This window comes from Rhinopithecus bieti, unplaced genomic scaffold, assembly GCF_001698545.2.
Source record: "Rhinopithecus bieti isolate Rb0 unplaced genomic scaffold, ASM169854v2 scaffold_3057, whole genome shotgun sequence".
In the NCBI taxonomy this organism is placed as follows: Eukaryota; Metazoa; Chordata; class Mammalia; order Primates; family Cercopithecidae; genus Rhinopithecus; species Rhinopithecus bieti.
In genome coordinates this window covers 244425-254190 of record NW_016803927.1, presented here as the reverse complement: position 1 = coordinate 254190, position 9766 = coordinate 244425, and the positions used below count along the sequence as shown (strand labels likewise).

At 46.9% G+C, this 9766-nt stretch overlaps 1 pseudogene; it reads right to left on the bottom strand.

The window, feature by feature from the left end:
- Positions 1–7906: 7906 nt before the first annotated feature.
- Positions 7907–9223, bottom strand: LOC108519830 (heterogeneous nuclear ribonucleoprotein A1-like; annotated as a pseudogene).
- Between the last annotated feature and the right edge of the window lie 543 nt (positions 9224–9766).

Here is a 9766-nt window from a genome sequence, read left to right as displayed (position 1 = left end):
GACTATCCTGGTCAACATGGTGAAACCCTGTCTCTACTAAAAATACAAAAAATTAGCTGGGCATGGTGGTGAATGCCAGTGCACTCCAGCCTACCAACAGAGTGAGACTCGGTCTCAAAAAACAAAACAAAACAAATCAGGAAGGAAAAGTCACCCACAATTGGTATCACCTAGAAGAGAGCACCACTTTTTTTTTTTTTTTTTTTTTTTTTTGAGACGATTTCCCTCCACTCTGTCGCCCAGGCCTGGAGTGCAGTGGCCGGATCTCAGCTCACTGCAAGCTCCGCTTCCCCAGGTCTACGTCAATTCTCCTGCCTCAGCTCTCTGAGTAGCGGGGAACATAGGCGCCCCCACCTCGCCCGCTAGTTTTTTTTTTTTTTTTTTTTGTATTTTTTAAGTAGAGATGGGGTTTCCACCATGTTAGGCCAGGAATGGTCTCGATCTCCTGACCGTGTGATCCACACCGTTCCCTCGGCCTCCCAAAGTGCTGGGGAATTACAGGCTTGAGCCACCGCGCCCGGCCGATGGCCACCATTTTTTTAACACTTTGCCCCATATTTCCTTTCCAGACCATGTAAAATTTTTGATATATTTATTTTTTTTCTTTTCCTTGCTACAAAAAATTGAGATCATACAGTTTGTATCCTTCACCTTTACTTAACATTATATAGTGATAATTTTGCTTTTATTAAAACTTTTGAATATGGAATTTTTATTGATTACATAAAATGTGACAGTATGGCATAGAGTCATAAAATATTTGTAACCATCATTATATGATTGAAAGTGTCATTGCTTTTAAAGATACTACTATAGATGTGCTAAGGGAAATACTGTTGTGCATAAATGTTTGTCCCAGTTTTAAATTGTTTCTGTAGAAATTGTTGCCAAATTATGTTCCAGCCAGGTGCGGTGGCTCACATCTGTAATCCCAGTACTTTGGGAGGCCGAGGTGGGTGGATCACTTGAGGTCAGGAATTCAAGACCAGCCTGGCCAACATGGTGAAACCCCGTCTCTACTAAAAATACAAAAAATTAGCTGGGCGTGGTGGTGCACGCCTGTAATCCCAGCTACTCAGGAGGCTGAGGCAGGAGAATCACTTCAACCCGGGAGGCAGAGGTTGCAGTAAGCAGAGATTTCACCATTGCACTCTAGCCTAGGCAACAGAGGGAGACTCCATCTCAAAAAACAAAACCAAACAAAAAAACAAAAAATTGTGTTCCAGAAAAGTTATAACCATTTTTATCAGCAACCTGAGTGTCTATTTCAGTGTAACCTTTCTAGAATCAGAGTATCACTTTTTTTTTTTTTTTTTCTGAGACAGAGTCTGGCTCTGTTGCCCAGGCTGGAATGCAGTGGCGCAATCTTGGCTCACTGCAAGCTCCACCTACCTGGTTCAAGCAGTTCTGTCTCAGCCTCCTGAGTAGCTGGGATTACAGGTGCCCACCACCACACCCAGCTAATTTTTTGTATTTTTAGTAGAGATGGGGCTTCACCATCTTGGCCAGGCTGGTCTTGAACTCCTGACCTCAGGATCCACCGGCCTAGGCCTCCCAAAGTGCTGGGATTACAGGGGTGAGCCACCACGCCTGGCCGAGTATTACTATTTTTAATAATGGTAATGGGTAATAGAAAATAATATTATTTTAGGAAACAATTCTAAAGCTTCATTTTCAGGAGACTGAGATTTTAGAAGCTACTACTTTAATTCTTTTTTTTTTTAAGACGGAGTCTCGCTCTGTCCCCCAGGCTGAAGTGCAGTGGCCGGATCTCAGCTCACTGCAAGCTCTGCCTCCCGGGTTCATGCCATTCTTCTGCTTCAGCCTCCCAAGTAGCTGGGACTACAGGTGCCCGCCACCTCGCCCGGCTAGTGTTTTGTATTTTCAGTAGAGACGGGGTTTCACCGTGTTAGCCAGGATGGTCTCGATCTCCTGACCTCGTGATCCGCCCGTCTCGGCCTCCCAAAGTGCTGGGATTACAGGCTTAAGCCACCGCGCCCAGCCTACTACTTTAATTCTTATGACATAGAGCCCGATTAGGCACAAAATAAGTGTTATGAAAATGCTACTACTATTCTTTGAAGGCTGTTTATAGTTCGTAGATGTTGAGAATACGGTGAAATGGTAAACTATGCATAGCCTTAGCTTACAGAGTTCTAGAGTTTTGGGCTGAGGAGCTGGTCACCACTGGGTATCTAGAGCAACTGATTGTTTGGACTTCTGGGTTTCTGGAGGGGCCTGGATCTCAGCACATTGTGTCAGGCAGGAGAGGAAAAAAACGTATCTGTTTGCTCCTAAGCTCATGGGTCGAAGATTCGCCCCACAGGCTTCAATTTCCCTGCACTTACTTTTCTCTGATTTACTTTGGGTTTCTCAAGTGTAGGGGTCAGGGGTCCTGTGAGGTGGGTGCCGTTTGGGATGCCACATGGAGCTGGCAAGGTCCACAGACAGCTGGTCTCTGCAGTGGCAGCAGGGTGGAGCAAGCGTCCAAGGGTGTCCAAAGATTTGGAGTGGTACTTATGAGGTGTCTACATGAGCAGCAAGGTAAGTAGAGATAACTGGGCCTTCAATACAGAAGTTGCTAATTTTTTGCAAACACATCTGCAAGTGCACCCGATTCAAGTCACTGCACAGTAACCCCTCCAGGGGAATGTCAAATTCTGTACCATTTTCAATGTCTGGCTGACACATTGCTCTAGTCCAGTGGTTCTAGAACTTTTTGAGCTTAGGATCCCTTTACACTCTTAAAAATTATTGAGAACTTCAGACAAATTCATGTGTGTGAAGTGAGGGGACAGAAAGGGGGTATATCTATATATCTGTATCTATCAGTATTCATCATATTAAAAATTAAAACGGAGAAAATTAAAGAATATTTATACATGGAAAATGGCCATTATAAACCAATTACATGTTAACACAAATAATATGTTTTGTGCAAAATAACTATATTTCCCAAAATAAAAGTTAGTGGCATCTGTGGCATTGGTTTACATTTTGCAAATCTCTTGAATATCTGGTTTAATAGCAGATACTGGAATTCTTTTTTTTTTTCCTTTTTTTTTTTAGAGATTGTCTTGGTCTGTCACCCAGGCTGGAGTGCAGTGATGCGACCTCTGCTTCCCGGGTTCATGCGATTCTCATGCCTCAGCCTTCTGAGTAGCTGGGATTTACAGGCGTGCGCCACCACACTCGGCTAATTTTTTGCATTTTTCATAGAGACAGGGTTTCACCATGTTGGTCAGGCTGCTCTTGAACTCCTGACCTCGAGTGATCCGCCCACCTCAGCATCCCAAAGTGCTGAGATTATAGGCATGAGCCATCGCATCCGGTTGCAGATGGTGGAATTTTTATTTCTGCTTCCACATTTGACCTGTTACGATGTTTTGTTTGAAGTCGATGGAGAAAGTCCAGCATCCCCATGTATACGATTGAAAAGGGGACTTCGTGGTGTCCCTGAAGTCCACAAGACCACACTTTGAGAACGACTGCTCAAGTCTAAGTTGCAAGTTTCTCAATTATGTGAACAATACTCTAGCAGAAACCAGTACTGTATGCGCTCAACAGACTAAATTGTTTGGAAAAGCGTTTCCTAGGAGTTGCTATAAACCAAATGACTCATTTAAACGTTTTTATTACTTTAACAAATACTTCAGCTCTGCAGCCTGTGCCTGTTTTAAACCAACTTGCCTCATTACACAGCTGTGGTCTCCACAGCTTTGGCCACCAGGTGGCTCCCACCCCCAGCCTTTTCTAGAAGGATTCATTCAGGACGCTTCATTCCTTGATGGAGCCCTAGCTGCTCAGGGAACTCAGGGAAACTTTATTTTGTTCAACATAAGAAAAGAGACAGTTGTGGGAGGCCAAGGCAGGCGGATCACCTGAGGTCAGGAGTTCGAGACCAGCCTGGCCAATGTGCAAAACTCCGTCTCTACCAAAAATACAAAAATTAGCCGGGCATAATGGTGGGCACCTGTAATCCCAGCTACTTGGGAGGCTGAGGCAGGAGAGTTGCTTGAACCCCGAAGGCAGAGGTTGCAGTGAGCCAAGATCATGCCACTGCACTCCAGCCTGGGTGACAGAGCAAGTCTCCATCTTAAAAAAAAAAAGAGAGAGAGAGAGAGAAAAGAGTCAGTTGGGTAAGGGGAGGATTATTTCGAGGAAAAGGGAAGTTAAGAAATAATAGAACTGGCTGGGCGCGGTGGCTCATGCCTGTAATCCCAGTACTTTGGGAGGCCGAGGCGGGTGCATCACAGGGTCAGGAGTTCGAGACCAGCATGGCCAAGATGGTGAAAGCCCCTCTCTACTAAAAATACAAAAATTAGCCAGGCATGGTGGCAGGCACCTGTAATCCCAGCTGCTCGGGAGGCTGAGGTTGCAGTGAGTCAAGATTGCTCCACTGCACTCCAGCCTGGGCAAAAGAGCGAGACTCCATCTCAAAAAAAAAAAAAAAAAAAAAAAAAAAAAAAAAAAAAAGTATATTTAACATAGGAGGTTGTTAAAACCTAAAGGAGTTGGTCTGAATACTGGAAGAAGTACTATTTGGCACCTTCACTCTCTTACCAGCTAATATAGCTTTTTCATTCTCTTATTGTTTTTAACTGACATGCTTAAATTGGGTATCATTATCTCTACTAAAATGATTCCCTCTCAAAGTGAGGAATTATACTAGAAACCACGTGGGATAAACAAAGAGGTGGTGGGAATGCGCCCCGCCACCCTGAGAGACAGGAGGTGTGGGTGTTTCACTCTAGCACATATTCACTGTGACACTGCCGGGTTACTTCTGTTTCCTAACCTGAGTGATCCACCCCACTTACAAGAGAGGGCTAATAATCCTTAACTGCCCAGAGGCTGGTCTCCAAATCAGATCGTGTCTGGAGTTCCTTGCGAGACTCAAAATATATGATTCTACGATTGCATTTCAGTCTGGTTGAGTTCTTTAGTTGCAAGCAACAGATACCAACTTTGTTTAATCTTGCCCAGTTTCTTTAATAAGACTTACAGGGCCCTTGGCTACCTGGGTCCTGCCTGTGTCTCCAGCCTCAAATCTCCTTCAGGCACTATGCAGCTCCAGACATATGGCGGCACCCCCACACCCTGTGTGCCGCTTCTCTGGCCTCTCCTGCCTGATAGTAGGTCTCAGATAGGCATCACTTTCGCTGGGCTGCCTTCCATGACCTCCCCAGTCTGGATCGCGTCCTCTCCTGGGTGCTCCAGCAGCAGCTTCCTCCACTTCTCCATCATACCTTTGAGACTATTGTACTACAGTTTTCTAAATGCTTTCCTCTGCTGTGAGTCCCGGGCAGAAGGAAGCACATCCGCCTTCTTCACGGGTATCCCCAATACACAGTACAGTGTCTGGCACACAGCAGGTATACAAAATATATTTAATGAAGGAACAGAGGAAGGGAGAGAAGACATCTCTTCTTGGATAGTGCCAGTCCTATATTAGGTGTTCATTAAACGTTTGCAGAACTGAACTGAGAATGCTGAGCCCTTTAACAGGATCCTCAAAACCTCATAAAATAAACACAGATAATGATAGGATTTTGCCGAATATAGAACTAAGTGGCAGATTTGAAATTTGAACCACAACATCCTGGATTTGACATCTTTTGTACTACTTTTGTTGAGAAAGGAGAAATACTTTCTTCACCCAGGCACCCACCGTGAGAACCAGCCGGATGCGGGCTCAGCACTTGGGTAGTGGCTGGGGAGGAACGGGGGGAGGGGCGGGAAGGAGAAACGGTGGGGAGAGATGGGAGGACTCCGGAAAACTGCCTTCTCACCAAGACCAAAGGGGAGGGGAGCGAGGAGGGAGGGGAGCGGGAAGGGAGGGAGCGAGGGGAGGAGGAGCGAGGGAGGGAGGAGCGAGTGGAGGAGGCCGAGGAGAGGACGAGGGAGGGAGAGCGAGGAGAGGGGAGGGAGGGAGCGAGGCGGAGCGGAGGGGAGAGAGGTGAGGGAGTGAGGAGGAGGAGCGAGGGTGAGGGAAGGGGAGCGAGGGGAGGAGGGAGCGAGGGGAGGAGGGAGAGCGAGGAGAGCGAGGGGAGGGAGGGGAGATCTGGCTGCAAGTGCAGTCGGAGAGGGTGCGAAGAGACCGGGAGTCCTCTGCGAGGCTCTGGCCCCCGGGAGGCTCGTGCGCCCCGCGCTCCTGCGGTGGGACCTGGCTCCTGGTCTGCAGCTCCTGAAGGGCCGGGCCGTGCCCGGGGCAGCCGGGACCCGCGAAATGCCCCGGGGTCAGCGGTCCGCAGAAAGGGCGACACCTGCCGGGGCTCGGGGCACTCGGCTCGCCGCACCGAAGGCTCCTGGTAACAGCGGCCCGGGAGCGGGCGCTGCGACCGCACAGCCGGAGCCCCTGGGGAGCTCTTTGTTTTATTTCAGATTGTGGTGAAAAGGACATAACGTAAAATACCATCTCACCCATTTTTAAGTGCACAGTTCAGTGACATTGAAAGCATTCACATCGCTGTGTGGCCATCGCCACTGCCCACCTCTAGAACTCTCCATCCGCCTGCGCTGCCACTGCCACGTGTTCAACGCTAACGCCCGCTTCCCACTCCCGCGGGCAGGACCACACTTCCGCTTCTGCGTCTGTGAATTCGCCTGCTCTACCTGTGGCATTGAGTGGAATCACACAGTATTGGTACTTTTGGGTCTGGCTTATCACTTCACTCCGCATCACGGCCTGGAGGTTCATCCACGTTGTAGCCTGTAATGGGATTTTTTTTTTTTTTTTTTTTTTTTTTGAGACGGAGTCACTCTGTCGCCCAGGCTGGAGTGTAGTGACTCGATCTCGGCTCACTGCAACCTCCACCTCCCGAGTTCAAGCGATTCTCCTGCCTCAGCCTTTCAAGTAGCTGGGATTACAGACACCTGCCACCATGCCTGGCTAATTTTTGTATTTTCAGTAGAGATAGGGTTAGGCCTTGGTGGTCAGGCTAATCCTGACCTCAGGTGATCCACCCACCTCGGCCTCCCAAAGTGCTGGAATTACAGGTGTGAGCTACCATGCCCGATTATTTCCTTTTTTTATTTGTTTTTTTTTTTTTTTAGACAGAGTCTCACCCTATTGCCCAGGCTGGAGTGTGCAATGGAGCGATCTTGGCTCACTGCAACATCCATGTCTTGAGTTCAAATTATTCTCCTGCCTCAGCCTCCTCAGTAACTGGGATTACAGGCACCTGCCACCACACCCAGCTAATTTTTGTATTTTTAGTAGAGATGGGGTTTCACCATGTTGGCCAGGCTGGTCTCAAACTTCTGACCTTGTGATCCACCCACCTCAGCCTCCCAAAATCCTGGGATCACAGGGACGAGCCACTGCACATGGCCGATTTCCTTCTTTTTTAAGGCTCTGTAATATTCCACTGTGTGGATGCATCGCATTTTGTGTAATAATTCATTCACTGGTGGACACATGGCTTGCTTCCACCTTTTGGTTTTTGTGAATGATGCTGCAGTGAACAGGAATCTGAAGATTTGGGTTCAGAGCGTAGAGATAGCCTGTGAGTTTTATGAGGCAAATCTCTCAGCCCTGAGTTTTCTCAACTGTAAAATGAGATGTCAATATTTACTATCTTTCAGGTTTGTGGCAGTATTTGTAAGCTGAAAAGTCTCACCTCATGTAAAACTATTACGATTTTTGTGACCAGCCATTATGACCAATGGAACATATGATTTGTGATGGTTAATTCATGGTAGAAGTAGATGTGGAGAAGTTCTCTGCAATAAAAACGAATGGCCAGTTATATCAGGTTAATACCTGAAAAGTTGAAAAGTTGTTTTCTATATTCTGTAGGCATTTAAGGACCTTTTTTATTTGCACATTAAAAAAAAGACATTTATTCAACATCGCAATCAGACTATTACATTCAGCAATCAACAGCATGGGTGCAAAAAAAAAAAAAAAAAGCTACATTAAAACCCTTTGTTGGAACGCTTTACACTTTACACAGAACAGAAACTAAAATAACCTGTTATACAATTAGTCACAAACACAGTCCTCAAGTTTTTTGCCCATACACATGAGTATTTGTCTAAAACATGTCTTCTTTGTAGCAGCGAGGCTCTGCCACCACTGTGCTTGGCTGAGTTCACGAATCTGTTGTAACCTGTAGCTTCCCTGTCACTTCTCTCCTACTAAGCTTTGTTTCCTTATTAAACTATTCTGCCACAGCCACAGCTAACTGCTACTACTGGAACCGCCATAGTCACCTGAAGAGTACAATTTTTCTTGGTTTCATGGTTTGGCAAAGTATTGGCCTTCACCACAATAGGGGCCAGAGCTTCTGCCGCCAGTTTCCTCCCTTCATGGGTCCAAAATGTGAAGACTGATTGTTGTAATTGCCAAAATCATTGTAGCTCCCACCTCCTCCAAAATTGCTTCCATCATTACCAAAGCCATTATAGCCATCCCCACTGCCACCATATCTACCACCACCACAGCTGCCACCAAATCCACCACAACCACTGAAGTTTCCTTCACCACCAAAGTTGTCATTCCCACCAAAACCACCTCCATGACCACCACTAAAGTTTCCAGAACTACTTCGACCTTTTTGGCTGGATGAAGCACTCGCCGTCTTTTGCTTTGACAAGGCTTCCTAACTTCACAGTTGTGGACATTCACAGTATGACATTTCTGAATGACAATCTTATCCACGGAGTCATAGTCATCAAAGGTTATAAAGGCAAAGCCCCTTTTTCTTGCCACTGCCTCGGTCAGTCGTGATTTCGATCACTTCCATTTTCCATACTGCTCCAAATAATCTCTGAAGGGATGTTCTTCAGTGTCTTCTTTAATGCCACCAACAAATGTCTTTTTCACAGTTAAGTGGGCACCTGCTCTTTGAGAATCTTCTCTTGAGACAGCTCTCTTTGGTTCCATAGCGCTTCCATCCACCTTGTGTGGCCTCGCATTCGTGGCTGCGTCCACCTCCTCCACAGTGGCATATGTGACAAACCCAAAGCCCCTGGAGTGCTTGGTGTTTAGATCTCTGATGACCACACAGTCGGAGAGCGTTCCCCATTGCTCAAAACAGCTCCTCACGCTCTCATCGCTTGTTTCAAAGAGGAGCTCCCTCAGCTGTTGGGGCTCTTTAGGGGACTCTGACTTAGACATGAAGGCAGGGAGAAGAGAGGCTTTAATGACGCTTCTTCGGCAGGGTCCACGGGCAGAAAGATAAAGTTTTTTTGGTGGGGGGCAGGGTTTCGCTCTTATTGCCCAGGCTGGAGTGCAATGGCCACGATCTTGGCTCACTGCAATCTCTGCCTCCTGTGTTCAAGCGATTCTCTTGCCTCAACCTCCTGAGTAGCTGGGATTACAGGCATGCACCACCATGCCTGGCTAATTTTGTATTTTTAGTAGAGACAGGGTTTCTCCATATTGGTCAGCCTGGTCTTGAACTCCCGACCTCAGGTGATGCACCCGCCTTAGCCTCCCAAAGTGCTGGGATTACAGGCGTGAGCCACTGTGCCAGGCCGAATTTTTTTTTAAAGAGATGGTGACTTGCTATGCTGCCCAGACTGGAGCGCAGTGGTTATTCACAAGTGCAACCATAGCTTACTACAGACTTGAACTCCTGGGCTCAAGTCATCCTCCTGCCTCAGCCTCTCAACTAGCTACAGGTGCACGACACCTTACCTAGCTAAGGAACTTTTATTAAAATATTCCAGAAAAATCACTTCTCAGGTATATTCCGCGGAAGCTGCTTTACACCTTACCCCATGTTCCCGTATTCTGAAATGTAGATCTCTTATTCTA